Source organism: Hyla sarda, unplaced genomic scaffold (genome assembly GCF_029499605.1).
Source record: "Hyla sarda isolate aHylSar1 unplaced genomic scaffold, aHylSar1.hap1 scaffold_2089, whole genome shotgun sequence".
Classification (NCBI taxonomy): domain Eukaryota; kingdom Metazoa; phylum Chordata; class Amphibia; order Anura; family Hylidae; genus Hyla; species Hyla sarda.
The window spans coordinates 20,489-39,880 of record NW_026608754.1 but is presented as its reverse complement, the minus strand read 5'-3'; the positions used below and the strand labels follow the sequence as shown (position 1 = coordinate 39,880).

The 19,392-nt window shown below is 45.8% G+C and overlaps 8 non-coding genes across 8 annotated transcripts; all 8 read left to right on the top strand.

Moving 5' to 3' along the window:
- The first annotated feature begins 1,915 nt into the window (after window positions 1-1,915).
- Window positions 1,916-2,106, top strand: LOC130318980 (U2 spliceosomal RNA). Its single transcript, XR_008865399.1, has one exon. It is a non-coding gene; the product is annotated as a U2 spliceosomal RNA (small nuclear RNA).
- Window positions 2,107-4,203: 2,097 nt separating this feature from the next.
- LOC130318978 (U2 spliceosomal RNA) lies at window positions 4,204-4,394 on the top strand. Its single transcript, XR_008865397.1, has one exon. It is a non-coding gene; the product is annotated as a U2 spliceosomal RNA (small nuclear RNA).
- Window positions 4,395-6,486: 2,092 nt separating this feature from the next.
- On the top strand, window positions 6,487-6,677 carry LOC130318976 (U2 spliceosomal RNA). The gene has a single exon (XR_008865396.1). It is a non-coding gene; the product is annotated as a U2 spliceosomal RNA (small nuclear RNA).
- Window positions 6,678-8,772: 2,095 nt separating this feature from the next.
- On the top strand, window positions 8,773-8,963 carry LOC130318975 (U2 spliceosomal RNA). Its single transcript, XR_008865395.1, has one exon. It is a non-coding gene; the product is annotated as a U2 spliceosomal RNA (small nuclear RNA).
- Window positions 8,964-11,051: 2,088 nt separating this feature from the next.
- On the top strand, window positions 11,052-11,242 carry LOC130318974 (U2 spliceosomal RNA). Its single transcript, XR_008865394.1, has one exon. It is a non-coding gene; the product is annotated as a U2 spliceosomal RNA (small nuclear RNA).
- Window positions 11,243-13,328: 2,086 nt separating this feature from the next.
- On the top strand, window positions 13,329-13,519 carry LOC130318973 (U2 spliceosomal RNA). The gene has a single exon (XR_008865393.1). It is a non-coding gene; the product is annotated as a U2 spliceosomal RNA (small nuclear RNA).
- Window positions 13,520-15,611: 2,092 nt separating this feature from the next.
- LOC130318985 (U2 spliceosomal RNA) lies at window positions 15,612-15,802 on the top strand. The gene has a single exon (XR_008865404.1). It is a non-coding gene; the product is annotated as a U2 spliceosomal RNA (small nuclear RNA).
- Window positions 15,803-17,891: 2,089 nt separating this feature from the next.
- On the top strand, window positions 17,892-18,082 carry LOC130318972 (U2 spliceosomal RNA). Its single transcript, XR_008865392.1, has one exon. It is a non-coding gene; the product is annotated as a U2 spliceosomal RNA (small nuclear RNA).
- The last annotated feature ends 1,310 nt before the right edge of the window (window positions 18,083-19,392 follow it).

Sequence of the window (19,392 nt, the reverse complement as noted above, 5' to 3'; positions counted from 1 at the left end):
GACTTCTGCTGCTGCTGACTAAATGGCCTCCTTAATTGGATCATTTGAGTAGCCAGCACACCTGTGCAGGTAGGGCATGACATGATAGGCAGCTGCCTTGATAGCGGGTGGGTGCTGAATGTTCCTAATTGACAAAATAAGATTAATGCTTATGAAGAAATATAAAATCTCATCCCTTCCCCAATATCGCGCCACACCCCTACCCCTTAATTCCCTGGTTGAACTTGATGGACATATGTCTTTTTTCGACCGTACTAACTATGTAACTATGTAACATAACATGGGGGGGGGTCTCCTGGCTGTTCACACAGGTGTGTCATTGCTGTACATTGACCATGCATTGCTTCTGTGGTATTGCAAAGGCAAAGACAAATGCTTCCAGCCATCCATTGCACTAATGGATTGGTCATCAGCTGGCTGTCTATGTCCCGCATCAATATAGACCAAAGTACAGAGGGTTAGGCTATGCTATTGTGCACCTACCTGATGCATCAGAAGGTGCGAGGCCCTTGCTAAATTCTGTGCACAGACTTTGAGATCTATACTTTAGACTGTATCTAAACCTGCTCCAACATGGACTGACATTCTGGCCTACTTTCAGCCGATGCGACTTGTCTGTCGCTGAACAGTCGCTTTTTATGTATTCAGCACCTATGTATAATGTTGTAAAAATGCTCTAGAAGCTAAAGTCGCAGAAATGTCACACATATTTGGCCTGCAACTTTCTGTGCGACAAATTCAGACAGGAAAAATCAGTATAAATCCTTAGAAAATTATCCCCCAGTGTCTCCATCTGCTGGCGGTATTGAATAAGCATTGCTGCACTGATGGGGTATGCATTAGACGAAAAAAAAGAAGAAAAAGAAGAATAATACGCCCAGAAAAGAGGCGAAAAGGAGAAAAACGTAAAAAAACGTGAAAAAAAAGTAAGAGGAAGAGAAGGGAAAAAAAGGTGGAAATGGGTTTAAAAGTGATTTCGGCGGAGAAATATATATATATATATATATATATATATATATATATATATATATATATATATATACGCGCACACACACACATATATATAAACGTATTCTCCGTTGAGATATTGCAGCCGCTGCTGTGTCCAGGCCCAGGAGCCTTAGCACTGTGCTGTGATGTCACTCAATACCACTGACATCACTAGGTGTAAACAACATCTCTCCTTTGCTGTGTATGTGACTATGGAGCTGTTTGGTGATGTCGTCTATTATGGCCTTCATAGAAGCAACAGGAGATTGTTGCATCCATCTAGAACCCTCAGAACTACAGTGCTATGATGTCACTCACTTCCACAGGCCTTGCAGAGTGTAAACAACAACAACCCAGCTTTGTTGTGTATGTAACCATAGGGATTTGTGATGTCACCTAGAACCTTCACAGCAGCGACAGCTTTATGAGGAGCATCAGCACTGCTCTGCCTGAGCAGAACCATCACCGCCATAGGTTGTCAAATAACCCGGATTTAACCCACACAGGTAAGTCCAATGGGGTGCAGGCATGTCCTCTATGCTTACAGCTTCCCGTGGGTGTTGGTTTGATACCGTTTGGGGACAGCCAAGGAGGCATCTGCAGGCAACAAAGGTAGGTGTGTGCTTGTGTGTGTGTTTCCTATGCAGATCCTAAGCCCAGTGTCACATGCAAGTAGGAGGAGTAAGAAGGGTTCCTGGCAAATCCGGGTTATGGATTGCATTTAAAAAGGCCCCGTGGGAGTGCAATGGGCCCCTGTCTTGCTGCTTAGCAATAATGGTATGGGTTTAGGTTCTGCTGTGTGTACTGGTGGTTGACTGCCCCCCAGCCCAGAGTGTGCATGGAAAATTGTCTGGCAGCCTCCCTGACAGCAAGCAGTGATAGTGCCCATGAAGGGGACCTTGTTGGGCCCGCCCCTTTCACGGTTATCGCTTCTCGGCCTTTTGGCTAAGATCAAGTGTAGTATCTGTTCTTATCAGTTTAATATCTGATACGTCCCCTATCTGGGGACCATATATTAAATGGATTTTTGAGAACGGGGGCCGATTTCGAAGCTTGCTTCCGTCGCCCTATGCATTGACCCGATATGGCAGTATCTTCGGGTACAGTGCACCACCCCCTTACAGGGTTAAAAAGAAAGATTCCTACTTTCATTGCTACCTGCTTGCTGGCTAGCCAGCTAGCCAGCCCTGTGGGCCTTGCTGCTGCAGCCAAAAAACAAAAGGTGGTGCTGCTGCTGCTGCTTCTGCTGCTTCTGCTTCTGCTTGTGTCTGGCCCCTGTTGGAGCGTCCAGGCACAGGACTTCTGCTGCTGCTGACTAAATGGCCTCCTTAATTGGATCATTTGAGTAGCCAGCACACCTGTGCAGGTAGGGCATGACATGATAGGCAGCTGCCTTGATAGCGGGTGGGTGCTGAATGTTCCTAATTGACAAAATAAGATTAATGCTTATGAAGAAATATAAAATCTCATCCCTTCCCCAATATCGCGCCACACCCCTACCCCTTAATTCCCTGGTTGAACTTGATGGACATATGTCTTTTTTCGACCGTACTAACTATGTAACTATGTAACATAACATGGGGGGGGGGGGGGGGGGTCTCCTGGCTGTTCACACAGGTGTGTCATTGCTGTACATTGACCATGCATTGCTTCTGTGGTATTGCAAAGGCAAAGACAAATGCTTCCAGCCATCCATTGCACTAATGGATTGGTCATCAGCTGGCTGTCTATGTCCCGCATCAATATAGACCAAAGTACAGAGGGTTAGGCTATGCTATTGTGCACCTACCTGATGCATCAGAAGGTGCGAGGCCCTTGCTAAATTCTGTGCACAGACTTTGAGATCTATACTTTAGACTGTATCTAAACCTGCTCCAACATGGACTGACATTCTGGCCTACTTTCAGCCGATGCGACTTGTCTGTCGCTGAACAGTCGCTTTTTATGTATTCAGCACCTATGTATAATGTTGTAAAAATGCTCTAGAAGCTAAAGTCGCAGAAATGTCACACATATTTGGCCTGCAACTTTCTGTGCGACAAATTCAGACAGGAAAAATCAGTATAAATCCTTAGAAAATTATCCCCCAGTGTCTCCATCTGCTGGCGGTATTGAATAAGCATTGCTGCACTGATGGGGTATGCATTAGACGAAAAAAAAGAAGAAAAAGAAGAATAATACGCCCAGAAAAGAGGCGAAAAGGAGAAAAACGTAAAAAAACGTGAAAAAAAAGTAAGAGGAAGAGAAGGGAAAAAAAGGTGGAAATGGGTTTAAAAGTGATTTCGGCGGAGAAATATATATATATATATATGTATATATATATATATATATATATATATACGCGCACACACACACATATATATAAACGTATTCTCCGTTGAGATATTGCAGCCGCTGCTGTGTCCAGGCCCAGGAGCCTTAGCACTGTGCTGTGATGTCACTCAATACCACTGACATCACTAGGTGTAAACAACATCTCTCCTTTGCTGTGTATGTGACTATGGAGCTGTTTGGTGATGTCGTCTATTATGGCCTTCATAGAAGCAACAGGAGATTGTTGCATCCATCTAGAACCCTCAGAACTACAGTGCTATGATGTCACTCACTTCCACAGGCCTTGCAGAGTGTAAACAACAACAACCCAGCTTTGTTGTGTATGTAACCATAGGGATTTGTGATGTCACCTAGAACCTTCACAGCAGCGACAGCTTTATGAGGAGCATCAGCACTGCTCTGCCTGAGCAGAACCATCACCGCCATAGGTTGTCAAATAACCCGGATTTAACCCACACAGGTAAGTCCAATGGGGTGCAGGCATGTCCTCTATGCTTACAGCTTCCCGTGGGTGTTGGTTTGATACCGTTTGGGGACAGCCAAGGAGGCATCTGCAGGCAACAAAGGTAGGTGTGTGCTTGTGTGTGTGTTTCCTATGCAGATCCTAAGCCCAGTGTCACATGCAAGTAGGAGGAGTAAGAAGGGTTCCTGGCAAATCCGGGTTATGGATTGCATTTAAAAAGGCCCCGTGGGAGTGCAATGGGCCCCTGTCTTGCTGCTTAGCAATAATGGTATGGGTTTAGGTTCTGCTGTGTGTACTGGTGGTTGACTGCCCCCCAGCCCAGAGTGTGCATGGAAAATTGTCTGGCAGCCTCCCTGACAGCAAGCAGTGATAGTGCCCATGAAGGGGACCTTGTTGGGCCCGCCCCTTTCACGGTTATCGCTTCTCGGCCTTTTGGCTAAGATCAAGTGTAGTATCTGTTCTTATCAGTTTAATATCTGATACGTCCCCTATCTGGGGACCATATATTAAATGGATTTTTGAGAACGGGGGCCGATTTCGAAGCTTGCTTCCGTCGCCCTATGCATTGACCCGATATGGCAGTATCTTCGGGTACAGTGCACCACCCCCTTACAGGGTTAAAAAGAAAGATTCCTACTTTCATTGCTACCTGCTTGCTGGCTAGCCAGCTAGCCAGCCCTGTGGGCCTTGCTGCTGCAGCCAAAAAACAAAAGGTGGTGCTGCTGCTGCTGCTTCTGCTGCTTCTGCTTCTGCTTGTGTCTGGCCCCTGTTGGAGCGTCCAGGCACAGGACTTCTGCTGCTGCTGACTAAATGGCCTCCTTAATTGGATCATTTGAGTAGCCAGCACACCTGTGCAGGTAGGGCATGACATGATAGGCAGCTGCCTTGATAGCGGGTGGGTGCTGAATGTTCCTAATTGACAAAATAAGATTAATGCTTATGAAGAAATATAAAATCTCATCCCTTCCCCAATATCGCGCCACACCCCTACCCCTTAATTCCCTGGTTGAACTTGATGGACATATGTCTTTTTTCGACCGTACTAACTATGTAACTATGTAACATAACATGGGGGGGGGTGGGGGGGGTCTCCTGGCTGTTCACACAGGTGTGTCATTGCTGTACATTGACCATGCATTGCTTCTGTGGTATTGCAAAGGCAAAGACAAATGCTTCCAGCCATCCATTGCACTAATGGATTGGTCATCAGCTGGCTGTCTATGTCCCGCATCAATATAGACCAAAGTACAGAGGGTTAGGCTATGCTATTGTGCACCTACCTGATGCATCAGAAGGTGCGAGGCCCTTGCTAAATTCTGTGCACAGACTTTGAGATCTATACTTTAGACTGTATCTAAACCTGCTCCAACATGGACTGACATTCTGGCCTACTTTCAGCCGATGCGACTTGTCTGTCGCTGAACAGTCGCTTTTTATGTATTCAGCACCTATGTATAATGTTGTAAAAATGCTCTAGAAGCTAAAGTCGCAGAAATGTCACACATATTTGGCCTGCAACTTTCTGTGCGACAAATTCAGACAGGAAAAATCAGTATAAATCCTTAGAAAATTATCCCCCAGTGTCTCCATCTGCTGGCGGTATTGAATAAGCATTGCTGCACTGATGGGGTATGCATTAGACGAAAAAAAAGAAGAAAAAGAAGAATAATACGCCCAGAAAAGAGGCGAAAAGGAGAAAAACGTAAAAAAACGTGAAAAAAAAGTAAGAGGAAGAGAAGGGAAAAAAAGGTGGAAATGGGTTTAAAAGTGATTTCGGCGGAGAAATATATATATATATATATATTATATATATATATATATATATACGCGCACACACACACATATATATAAACGTATTCTCCGTTGAGATATTGCAGCCGCTGCTGTGTCCAGGCCCAGGAGCCTTAGCACTGTGCTGTGATGTCACTCAATACCACTGACATCACTAGGTGTAAACAACATCTCTCCTTTGCTGTGTATGTGACTATGGAGCTGTTTGGTGATGTCGTCTATTATGGCCTTCATAGAAGCAACAGGAGATTGTTGCATCCATCTAGAACCCTCAGAACTACAGTGCTATGATGTCACTCACTTCCACAGGCCTTGCAGAGTGTAAACAACAACAACCCAGCTTTGTTGTGTATGTAACCATAGGGATTTGTGATGTCACCTAGAACCTTCACAGCAGCGACAGCTTTATGAGGAGCATCAGCACTGCTCTGCCTGAGCAGAACCATCACCGCCATAGGTTGTCAAATAACCCGGATTTAACCCACACAGGTAAGTCCAATGGGGTGCAGGCATGTCCTCTATGCTTACAGCTTCCCGTGGGTGTTGGTTTGATACCGTTTGGGGACAGCCAAGGAGGCATCTGCAGGCAACAAAGGTAGGTGTGTGCTTGTGTGTGTGTTTCCTATGCAGATCCTAAGCCCAGTGTCACATGCAAGTAGGAGGAGTAAGAAGGGTTCCTGGCAAATCCGGGTTATGGATTGCATTTAAAAAGGCCCCGTGGGAGTGCAATGGGCCCCTGTCTTGCTGCTTAGCAATAATGGTATGGGTTTAGGTTCTGCTGTGTGTACTGGTGGTTGACTGCCCCCCAGCCCAGAGTGTGCATGGAAAATTGTCTGGCAGCCTCCCTGACAGCAAGCAGTGATAGTGCCCATGAAGGGGACCTTGTTGGGCCCGCCCCTTTCACGGTTATCGCTTCTCGGCCTTTTGGCTAAGATCAAGTGTAGTATCTGTTCTTATCAGTTTAATATCTGATACGTCCCCTATCTGGGGACCATATATTAAATGGATTTTTGAGAACGGGGGCCGATTTCGAAGCTTGCTTCCGTCGCCCTATGCATTGACCCGATATGGCAGTATCTTCGGGTACAGTGCACCACCCCCTTACAGGGTTAAAAAGAAAGATTCCTACTTTCATTGCTACCTGCTTGCTGGCTAGCCAGCTAGCCAGCCCTGTGGGCCTTGCTGCTGCAGCCAAAAAACAAAAGGTGGTGCTGCTGCTGCTGCTTCTGCTGCTTCTGCTTCTGCTTGTGTCTGGCCCCTGTTGGAGCGTCCAGGCACAGGACTTCTGCTGCTGCTGACTAAATGGCCTCCTTAATTGGATCATTTGAGTAGCCAGCACACCTGTGCAGGTAGGGCATGACATGATAGGCAGCTGCCTTGATAGCGGGTGGGTGCTGAATGTTCCTAATTGACAAAATAAGATTAATGCTTATGAAGAAATATAAAATCTCATCCCTTCCCCAATATCGCGCCACACCCCTACCCCTTAATTCCCTGGTTGAACTTGATGGACATATGTCTTTTTTCGACCGTACTAACTATGTAACTATGTAACATAACATGGGGGGGGGGGGGGGGTCTCCTGGCTGTTCACACAGGTGTGTCATTGCTGTACATTGACCATGCATTGCTTCTGTGGTATTGCAAAGGCAAAGACAAATGCTTCCAGCCATCCATTGCACTAATGGATTGGTCATCAGCTGGCTGTCTATGTCCCGCATCAATATAGACCAAAGTACAGAGGGTTAGGCTATGCTATTGTGCACCTACCTGATGCATCAGAAGGTGCGAGGCCCTTGCTAAATTCTGTGCACAGACTTTGAGATCTATACTTTAGACTGTATCTAAACCTGCTCCAACATGGACTGACATTCTGGCCTACTTTCAGCCGATGCGACTTGTCTGTCGCTGAACAGTCGCTTTTTATGTATTCAGCACCTATGTATAATGTTGTAAAAATGCTCTAGAAGCTAAAGTCGCAGAAATGTCACACATATTTGGCCTGCAACTTTCTGTGCGACAAATTCAGACAGGAAAAATCAGTATAAATCCTTAGAAAATTATCCCCCAGTGTCTCCATCTGCTGGCGGTATTGAATAAGCATTGCTGCACTGATGGGGTATGCATTAGACGAAAAAAAAGAAGAAAAAGAAGAATAATACGCCCAGAAAAGAGGCGAAAAGGAGAAAAACGTAAAAAAACGTGAAAAAAAAGTAAGAGGAAGAGAAGGGAAAAAAAGGTGGAAATGGGTTTAAAAGTGATTTCGGCGGAGAAATATATATATATATATATATATATATATATATATATATATATATATACGCGCACACACACACATATATATAAACGTATTCTCCGTTGAGATATTGCAGCCGCTGCTGTGTCCAGGCCCAGGAGCCTTAGCACTGTGCTGTGATGTCACTCAATACCACTGACATCACTAGGTGTAAACAACATCTCTCCTTTGCTGTGTATGTGACTATGGAGCTGTTTGGTGATGTCGTCTATTATGGCCTTCATAGAAGCAACAGGAGATTGTTGCATCCATCTAGAACCCTCAGAACTACAGTGCTATGATGTCACTCACTTCCACAGGCCTTGCAGAGTGTAAACAACAACAACCCAGCTTTGTTGTGTATGTAACCATAGGGATTTGTGATGTCACCTAGAACCTTCACAGCAGCGACAGCTTTATGAGGAGCATCAGCACTGCTCTGCCTGAGCAGAACCATCACCGCCATAGGTTGTCAAATAACCCGGATTTAACCCACACAGGTAAGTCCAATGGGGTGCAGGCATGTCCTCTATGCTTACAGCTTCCCGTGGGTGTTGGTTTGATACCGTTTGGGGACAGCCAAGGAGGCATCTGCAGGCAACAAAGGTAGGTGTGTGCTTGTGTGTGTGTTTCCTATGCAGATCCTAAGCCCAGTGTCACATGCAAGTAGGAGGAGTAAGAAGGGTTCCTGGCAAATCCGGGTTATGGATTGCATTTAAAAAGGCCCCGTGGGAGTGCAATGGGCCCCTGTCTTGCTGCTTAGCAATAATGGTATGGGTTTAGGTTCTGCTGTGTGTACTGGTGGTTGACTGCCCCCCAGCCCAGAGTGTGCATGGAAAATTGTCTGGCAGCCTCCCTGACAGCAAGCAGTGATAGTGCCCATGAAGGGGACCTTGTTGGGCCCGCCCCTTTCACGGTTATCGCTTCTCGGCCTTTTGGCTAAGATCAAGTGTAGTATCTGTTCTTATCAGTTTAATATCTGATACGTCCCCTATCTGGGGACCATATATTAAATGGATTTTTGAGAACGGGGGCCGATTTCGAAGCTTGCTTCCGTCGCCCTATGCATTGACCCGATATGGCAGTATCTTCGGGTACAGTGCACCACCCCCTTACAGGGTTAAAAAGAAAGATTCCTACTTTCATTGCTACCTGCTTGCTGGCTAGCCAGCTAGCCAGCCCTGTGGGCCTTGCTGCTGCAGCCAAAAAACAAAAGGTGGTGCTGCTGCTGCTGCTTCTGCTGCCTCTGCTTGTGTCTGGCCCCTGTTGGAGCGTCCAGGCACAGGACTTCTGCTGCTGCTGACTAAATGGCCTCCTTAATTGGATCATTTGAGTAGCCAGCACACCTGTGCAGGTAGGGCATGACATGATAGGCAGCTGCCTTGATAGCGGGTGGGTGCTGAATGTTCCTAATTGACAAAATAAGATTAATGCTTATGAAGAAATATAAAATCTCATCCCTTCCCCAATATCGCGCCACACCCCTACCCCTTAATTCCCTGGTTGAACTTGATGGACATATGTCTTTTTTCGACCGTACTAACTATGTAACTATGTAACATAACATGGGGGGGGGGGGGGGGGGGTCTCCTGGCTGTTCACACAGGTGTGTCATTGCTGTACATTGACCATGCATTGCTTCTGTGGTATTGCAAAGGCAAAGACAAATGCTTCCAGCCATCCATTGCACTAATGGATTGGTCATCAGCTGGCTGTCTATGTCCCGCATCAATATAGACCAAAGTACAGAGGGTTAGGCTATGCTATTGTGCACCTACCTGATGCATCAGAAGGTGCGAGGCCCTTGCTAAATTCTGTGCACAGACTTTGAGATCTATACTTTAGACTGTATCTAAACCTGCTCCAACATGGACTGACATTCTGGCCTACTTTCAGCCGATGCGACTTGTCTGTCGCTGAACAGTCGCTTTTTATGTATTCAGCACCTATGTATAATGTTGTAAAAATGCTCTAGAAGCTAAAGTCGCAGAAATGTCACACATATTTGGCCTGCAACTTTCTGTGCGACAAATTCAGACAGGAAAAATCAGTATAAATCCTTAGAAAATTATCCCCCAGTGTCTCCATCTGCTGGCGGTATTGAATAAGCATTGCTGCACTGATGGGGTATGCATTAGACGAAAAAAAAGAAGAAAAAGAAGAATAATACGCCCAGAAAAGAGGCGAAAAGGAGAAAAACGTAAAAAAACGTGAAAAAAAAGTAAGAGGAAGAGAAGGGAAAAAAAGGTGGAAATGGGTTTAAAAGTGATTTCGGCGGAGAAATATATATATATATATATATATATATATATATATATATATATACGCGCACACACACACATATATATAAACGTATTCTCCGTTGAGATATTGCAGCCGCTGCTGTGTCCAGGCCCAGGAGCCTTAGCACTGTGCTGTGATGTCACTCAATACCACTGACATCACTAGGTGTAAACAACATCTCTCCTTTGCTGTGTATGTGACTATGGAGCTGTTTGGTGATGTCGTCTATTATGGCCTTCATAGAAGCAACAGGAGATTGTTGCATCCATCTAGAACCCTCAGAACTACAGTGCTATGATGTCACTCACTTCCACAGGCCTTGCAGAGTGTAAACAACAACAACCCAGCTTTGTTGTGTATGTAACCATAGGGATTTGTGATGTCACCTAGAACCTTCACAGCAGCGACAGCTTTATGAGGAGCATCAGCACTGCTCTGCCTGAGCAGAACCATCACCGCCATAGGTTGTCAAATAACCCGGATTTAACCCACACAGGTAAGTCCAATGGGGTGCAGGCATGTCCTCTATGCTTACAGCTTCCCGTGGGTGTTGGTTTGATACCGTTTGGGGACAGCCAAGGAGGCATCTGCAGGCAACAAAGGTAGGTGTGTGCTTGTGTGTGTGTTTCCTATGCAGATCCTAAGCCCAGTGTCACATGCAAGTAGGAGGAGTAAGAAGGGTTCCTGGCAAATCCGGGTTATGGATTGCATTTAAAAAGGCCCCGTGGGAGTGCAATGGGCCCCTGTCTTGCTGCTTAGCAATAATGGTATGGGTTTAGGTTCTGCTGTGTGTACTGGTGGTTGACTGCCCCCCAGCCCAGAGTGTGCATGGAAAATTGTCTGGCAGCCTCCCTGACAGCAAGCAGTGATAGTGCCCATGAAGGGGACCTTGTTGGGCCCGCCCCTTTCACGGTTATCGCTTCTCGGCCTTTTGGCTAAGATCAAGTGTAGTATCTGTTCTTATCAGTTTAATATCTGATACGTCCCCTATCTGGGGACCATATATTAAATGGATTTTTGAGAACGGGGGCCGATTTCGAAGCTTGCTTCCGTCGCCCTATGCATTGACCCGATATGGCAGTATCTTCGGGTACAGTGCACCACCCCCTTACAGGGTTAAAAAGAAAGATTCCTACTTTCATTGCTACCTGCTTGCTGGCTAGCCAGCTAGCCAGCCCTGTGGGCCTTGCTGCTGCAGCCAAAAAACAAAAGGTGGTTGCTGCTGCTGCTGCTTCTGCTTCTGCTTGTGTCTGGCCCCTGTTGGAGCGTCCAGGCACAGGACTTCTGCTGCTGCTGACTAAATGGCCTCCTTAATTGGATCATTTGAGTAGCCAGCACACCTGTGCAGGTAGGGCATGACATGATAGGCAGCTGCCTTGATAGCGGGTGGGTGCTGAATGTTCCTAATTGACAAAATAAGATTAATGCTTATGAAGAAATATAAAATCTCATCCCTTCCCCAATATCGCGCCACACCCCTACCCCTTAATTCCCTGGTTGAACTTGATGGACATATGTCTTTTTTCGACCGTACTAACTATGTAACTATGTAACATAACATGGGGGGGGGGGGGGGGGTCTCCTGGCTGTTCACACAGGTGTGTCATTGCTGTACATTGACCATGCATTGCTTCTGTGGTATTGCAAAGGCAAAGACAAATGCTTCCAGCCATCCATTGCACTAATGGATTGGTCATCAGCTGGCTGTCTATGTCCCGCATCAATATAGACCAAAGTACAGAGGGTTAGGCTATGCTATTGTGCACCTACCTGATGCATCAGAAGGTGCGAGGCCCTTGCTAAATTCTGTGCACAGACTTTGAGATCTATACTTTAGACTGTATCTAAACCTGCTCCAACATGGACTGACATTCTGGCCTACTTTCAGCCGATGCGACTTGTCTGTCGCTGAACAGTCGCTTTTTATGTATTCAGCACCTATGTATAATGTTGTAAAAATGCTCTAGAAGCTAAAGTCGCAGAAATGTCACACATATTTGGCCTGCAACTTTCTGTGCGACAAATTCAGACAGGAAAAATCAGTATAAATCCTTAGAAAATTATCCCCCAGTGTCTCCATCTGCTGGCGGTATTGAATAAGCATTGCTGCACTGATGGGGTATGCATTAGACGAAAAAAAAGAAGAAAAAGAAGAATAATACGCCCAGAAAAGAGGCGAAAAGGAGAAAAACGTAAAAAAACGTGAAAAAAAAGTAAGAGGAAGAGAAGGGAAAAAAAGGTGGAAATGGGTTTAAAAGTGATTTCGGCGGAGAATATATATATATATATATATATATATATATATATATATATATATACGCGCACACACACACATATATATAAACGTATTCTCCGTTGAGATATTGCAGCCGCTGCTGTGTCCAGGCCCAGGAGCCTTAGCACTGTGCTGTGATGTCACTCAATACCACTGACATCACTAGGTGTAAACAACATCTCTCCTTTGCTGTGTATGTGACTATGGAGCTGGTTTGGTGATGTCGTCTATTATGGCCTTCATAGAAGCAACAGGAGATTGTTGCATCCATCTAGAACCCTCAGAACTACAGTGCTATGATGTCACTCACTTCCACAGGCCTTGCAGAGTGTAAACAACAACAACCCAGCTTTGTTGTGTATGTAACCATAGGGATTTGTGATGTCACCTAGAACCTTCACAGCAGCGACAGCTTTATGAGGAGCATCAGCACTGCTCTGCCTGAGCAGAACCATCACCGCCATAGGTTGTCAAATAACCCGGATTTAACCCACACAGGTAAGTCCAATGGGGTGCAGGCATGTCCTCTATGCTTACAGCTTCCCGTGGGTGTTGGTTTGATACCGTTTGGGGACAGCCAAGGAGGCATCTGCAGGCAACAAAGGTAGGTGTGTGCTTGTGTGTGTGTTTCCTATGCAGATCCTAAGCCCAGTGTCACATGCAAGTAGGAGGAGTAAGAAGGGTTCCTGGCAAATCCGGGTTATGGATTGCATTTAAAAAGGCCCCGTGGGAGTGCAATGGGCCCCTGTCTTGCTGCTTAGCAATAATGGTATGGGTTTAGGTTCTGCTGTGTGTACTGGTGGTTGACTGCCCCCCAGCCCAGAGTGTGCATGGAAAATTGTCTGGCAGCCTCCCTGACAGCAAGCAGTGATAGTGCCCATGAAGGGGACCTTGTTGGGCCCGCCCCTTTCACGGTTATCGCTTCTCGGCCTTTTGGCTAAGATCAAGTGTAGTATCTGTTCTTATCAGTTTAATATCTGATACGTCCCCTATCTGGGGACCATATATTAAATGGATTTTTGAGAACGGGGGCCGATTTCGAAGCTTGCTTCCGTCGCCCTATGCATTGACCCGATATGGCAGTATCTTCGGGTACAGTGCACCACCCCCTTACAGGGTTAAAAAGAAAGATTCCTACTTTCATTGCTACCTGCTTGCTGGCTAGCCAGCTAGCCAGCCCTGTGGGCCTTGCTGCTGCAGCCAAAAAACAAAAGGTGGTGCTGCTGCTGCTGCTTCTGCTGCTTCTGCTTCTGCTTGTGTCTGGCCCCTGTTGGAGCGTCCAGGCACAGGACTTCTGCTGCTGCTGACTAAATGGCCTCCTTAATTGGATCATTTGAGTAGCCAGCACACCTGTGCAGGTAGGGCATGACATGATAGGCAGCTGCCTTGATAGCGGGTGGGTGCTGAATGTTCCTAATTGACAAAATAAGATTAATGCTTATGAAGAAATATAAAATCTCATCCCTTCCCCAATATCGCGCCACACCCCTACCCCTTAATTCCCTGGTTGAACTTGATGGACATATGTCTTTTTTCGACCGTACTAACTATGTAACTATGTAACATAACATGGGGGGGGGGGGGGGTCTCCTGGCTGTTCACACAGGTGTGTCATTGCTGTACATTGACCATGCATTGCTTCTGTGGTATTGCAAAGGCAAAGACAAATGCTTCCAGCCATCCATTGCACTAATGGATTGGTCATCAGCTGGCTGTCTATGTCCCGCATCAATATAGACCAAAGTACAGAGGGTTAGGCTATGCTATTGTGTACCTACCTGATGCATCAGAAGGTGCGAGGCCCTTGCTAAATTCTGTGCACAGACTTTGAGATCTATACTTTAGACTGTATCTAAACCTGCTCCAACATGGACTGACATTCTGGCCTACTTTCAGCCGATGCGACTTGTCTGTCGCTGAACAGTCGCTTTTTATGTATTCAGCACCTATGTATAATGTTGTAAAAATGCTCTAGAAGCTAAAGTCGCAGAAATGTCACACATATTTGGCCTGCAACTTTCTGTGCGACAAATTCAGACAGGAAAAATCAGTATAAATCCTTAGAAAATTATCCCCCAGTGTCTCCATCTGCTGGCGGTATTGAATAAGCATTGCTGCACTGATGGGGTATGCATTAGACGAAAAAAAAGAAGAAAAAGAAGAATAATACGCCCAGAAAAGAGGCGAAAAGGAGAAAAACGTAAAAAAACGTGAAAAAAAAGTAAGAGGAAGAGAAGGGAAAAAAAGGTGGAAATGGGTTTAAAAGTGATTTCGGCGGAGAAATATATATATATATATATATATATATATATATATATATATATATACGCGCACACACACACATATATATAAACGTATTCTCCGTTGAGATATTGCAGCCGCTGCTGTGTCCAGGCCCAGGAGCCTTAGCACTGTGCTGTGATGTCACTCAATACCACTGACATCACTAGGTGTAAACAACATCTCTCCTTTGCTGTGTATGTGACTATGGAGCTGTTTGGTGATGTCGTCTATTATGGCCTTCATAGAAGCAACAGGAGATTGTTGCATCCATCTAGAACCCTCAGAACTACAGTGCTATGATGTCACTCACTTCCACAGGCCTTGCAGAGTGTAAACAACAACAACCCAGCTTTGTTGTGTATGTAACCATAGGGATTTGTGATGTCACCTAGAACCTTCACAGCAGCGACAGCTTTATGAGGAGCATCAGCACTGCTCTGCCTGAGCAGAACCATCACCGCCATAGGTTGTCAAATAACCCGGATTTAACCCACACAGGTAAGTCCAATGGGGTGCAGGCATGTCCTCTATGCTTACAGCTTCCCGTGGGTGTTGGTTTGATACCGTTTGGGGACAGCCAAGGAGGCATCTGCAGGCAACAAAGGTAGGTGTGTGCTTGTGTGTGTGTTTCCTATGCAGATCCTAAGCCCAGTGTCACATGCAAGTAGGAGGAGTAAGAAGGGTTCCTGGCAAATCCGGGTTATGGATTGCATTTAAAAAGGCCCCGTGGGAGTGCAATGGGCCCCTGTCTTGCTGCTTAGCAATAATGGTATGGGTTTAGGTTCTGCTGTGTGTACTGGTGGTTGACTGCCCCCCAGCCCAGAGTGTGCATGGAAAATTGTCTGGCAGCCTCCCTGACAGCAAGCAGTGATAGTGCCCATGAAGGGGACCTTGTTGGGCCCGCCCCTTTCACGGTTATCGCTTCTCGGCCTTTTGGCTAAGATCAAGTGTAGTATCTGTTCTTATCAGTTTAATATCTGATACGTCCCCTATCTGGGGACCATATATTAAATGGATTTTTGAGAACGGGGGCCGATTTCGAAGCTTGCTTCCGTCGCCCTATGCATTGACCCGATATGGCAGTATTTTCGGGTACAGTGCACCACCCCCTTACAGGGTTAAAAAGAAAGATTCCTACTTTCATTGCTACCTGCTTGCTGGCTAGCCAGCTAGCCAGCCCTGTGGGCCTTGCTGCTGCAGCCAAAAAACAAAAGGTGGTGCTGCTGCTGCTGCTTCTGCTGCTTCTGCTTCTGCTTGTGTCTGGCCCCTGTTGGAGCGTCCAGGCACAGGACTTCTGCTGCTGCTGACTAAATGGCCTCCTTAATTGGATCATTTGAGTAGCCAGCACACCTGTGCAGGTAGGGCATGACATGATAGGCAGCTGCCTTGATAGCGGGTGGGTGCTGAATGTTCCTAATTGACAAAATAAGATTAATGCTTATGAAGAAATATAAAATCTCATCCCTTCCCCAATATCGCGCCACACCCCTACCCCTTAATTCCCTGGTTGAACTTGATGGACATATGTCTTTTTTCGACCGTACTAACTATGTAACTATGTAACATAACATGGGGGGGGGGGGGGGTCTCCTGGCTGTTCACACAGGTGTGTCATTGCTGTACATTGACCATGCATTGCTTCTGTGGTATTGCAAAGGCAAAGACAAATGCTTCCAGCCATCCATTGCACTAATGGATTGGTCATCAGCTGGCTGTCTATGTCCCGCATCAATATAGACCAAAGTACAGAGGGTTAGGCTATGCTATTGTGCACCTACCTGATGCATCAGAAGGTGCGAGGCCCTTGCTAAATTCTGTGCACAGACTTTGAGATCTATACTTTAGACTGTATCTAAACCTGCTCCAACATGGACTGACATTCTGGCCTACTTTCAGCCGATGCGACTTGTCTGTCGCTGAACAGTCGCTTTTTATGTATTCAGCACCTATGTATAATGTTGTAAAAATGCTCTAGAAGCTAAAGTCGCAGAAATGTCACACATATTTGGCCTGCAACTTCTGTGCGACAAATTCAGACAGGAAAAATCAGTATAAATCCTTAGAAAATTATCCCCCAGTGTCTCCATCTGCTGGCGGTATTGAATAAGCATTGCTGCACTGATGGGGTATGCATTAGACGAAAAAAAAGAAGAAAAAGAAGAATAATACGCCCAGAAAAGAGGCGAAAAGGAGAAAAACGTAAAAAAACGTGAAAAAAAAGTAAGAGGAAGAGAAGGGAAAAAAAGGTGGAAATGGGTTTAAAAGTGATTTCGGCGGAGAAATATATATATATATATATATATATATATATATATATATATATACGCGCACACACACACATATATATAAACGTATTCTCCGTTGAGATATTGCAGCCGCTGCTGTGTCCAGGCCCAGGAGCCTTAGCACTGTGCTGTGATGTCACTCAATACCACTGACATCACTAGGTGTAAACAACATCTCTCCTTTGCTGTGTATGTGACTATGGAGCTGTTTGGTGATGTCGTCTATTATGGCCTTCATAGAAGCAACAGGAGATTGTTGCATCCATCTAGAACCCTCAGAACTACAGTGCTATGATGTCACTCACTTCCACAGGCCTTGCAGAGTGTAAACAACAACAACCCAGCTTTGTTGTGTATGTAACCATAGGGATTTGTGATGTCACCTAGAACCTTCACAGCAGCGACAGCTTTATGAGGAGCATCAGCACTGCTCTGCCTGAGCAGAACCATCACCGCCATAGGTTGTCAAATAACCCGGATTTAACCCACACAGGTAAGTCCAATGGGGTGCAGGCATGTCCTCTATGCTTACAGCTTCCCGTGGGTGTTGGTTTGATACCGTTTGGGGACAGCCAAGGAGGCATCTACAGGCAACAAAGGTAGGTGTGTGCTTGTGTGTGTGTTTCCTATGCAGATCCTAAGCCCAGTGTCACATGCAAGTAGGAGGAGTAAGAAGGGTTCCTGGCAAATCCGGGTTATGGATTGCATTTAAAAAGGCCCCGTGGGAGTGCAATGGGCCCCTGTCTTGCTGCTTAGCAATAATGGTATGGGTTTAGGTTCTGCTGTGTGTACTGGTGGTTGACTGCCCCCCAGCCCAGAGTGTGCATGGAAAATTGTCTGGCAGCCTCCCTGACAGCAAGCAGTGATAGTGCCCATGAAGGGGACCTTGTTGGGCCCGCCCCTTTCACGGTTATCGCTTCTCGGCCTTTTGGCTAAGATCAAGTGTAGTATCTGTTCTTATCAGTTTAATATCTGATACGTCCCCTATCTGGGGACCATATATTAAATGGATTTTTGAGAACGGGGGCCGATTTCGAAGCTTGCTTCCGTCGCCCTATGCATTGACCCGATATGGCAGTATCTTCGGGTACAGTGCACCACCCCCTTACAGGGTTAAAAAGAAAGATTCCTACTTTCATTGCTACCTGCTTGCTGGCTAGCCAGCTAGCCAGCCCTGTGGGCCTTGCTGCTGCAGCCAAAAAACAAAAGGTGGTGCTGCTGCTGCTGCTGCTTCTGCTGCTTCTGCTTCTGCTTGTGTCTGGCCCCTGTTGGAGCGTCCAGGCACAGGACTTCTGCTGCTGCTGACTAAATGGCCTCCTTAATTGGATCATTTGAGTAGCCAGCACACCTGTGCAGGTAGGGCATGACATGATAGGCAGCTGCCTTGATAGCGGGTGGGTGCTGAATGTTCCTAATTGACAAAATAAGATTAATGCTTATGAAGAAATATAAAATCTCATCCCTTCCCCAATATCGCGCCACACCCCTACCCCTTAATTCCCTGGTTGAACTTGATGGACATATGTCTTTTTTCGACCGTACTAACTATGTAACTATGTAACATAACATGGGGGGGGGGGGGGGGGGTCTCCTGGCTGTTCACACAGGTGTGTCATTGCTGTACATTGACCATGCATTGCTTCTGTGGTATTGCAAAGGCAAAGACAAATGCTTCCAGCCATCCATTGCACTAATGGATTGGTCATCAGCTGGCTGTCTATGTCCCGCATCAATATAGACCAAAGTACAGAGGGTTAGGCTATGCTATTGTGCACCTACCTGATGCATCAGAAGGTGCGAGGCCCTTGCTAAATTCTGTGCACAGACTTTGAGATCTATACTTTAGACTGTATCTAAACCTGCTCCAACATGGACTGACATTCTGGCCTACTTTCAGCCGATGCGACTTGTCTGTCGCTGAACAGTCGCTTTTTATGTATTCAGCACCTATGTATAATGTTGTAAAAATGCTCTAGAAGCTAAAGTCGCAGAAATGTCACACATATTTGGCCTGCAACTTTCTGTGCGACAAATTCAGACAGGAAAAATCAGTATAAATCCTTAGAAAATTATCCCCCAGTGTCTCCATCTGCTGGCGGTATTGAATAAGCATTGCTGCACTGATGGGGTATGCATTAGACGAAAAAAAAGAAGAAAAAGAAGAATAATACGCCCAGAAAAGAGGCGAAAAGGAGAAAAACGTAAAAAAACGTGAAAAAAAAGTAAGAGGAAGAGAAGGGAAAAAAAGGTGGAAATGGGTTTAAAAGTGATTTCGGCGGAGAAATATATATATATATATATATATATATATATATATATATATATATATACGCGCACACACACACATATATATATAAACGTATTCTCCGTTGAGATATTGCAGCCGCTGCTGTGTCCAGGCCCAGGAGCCTTA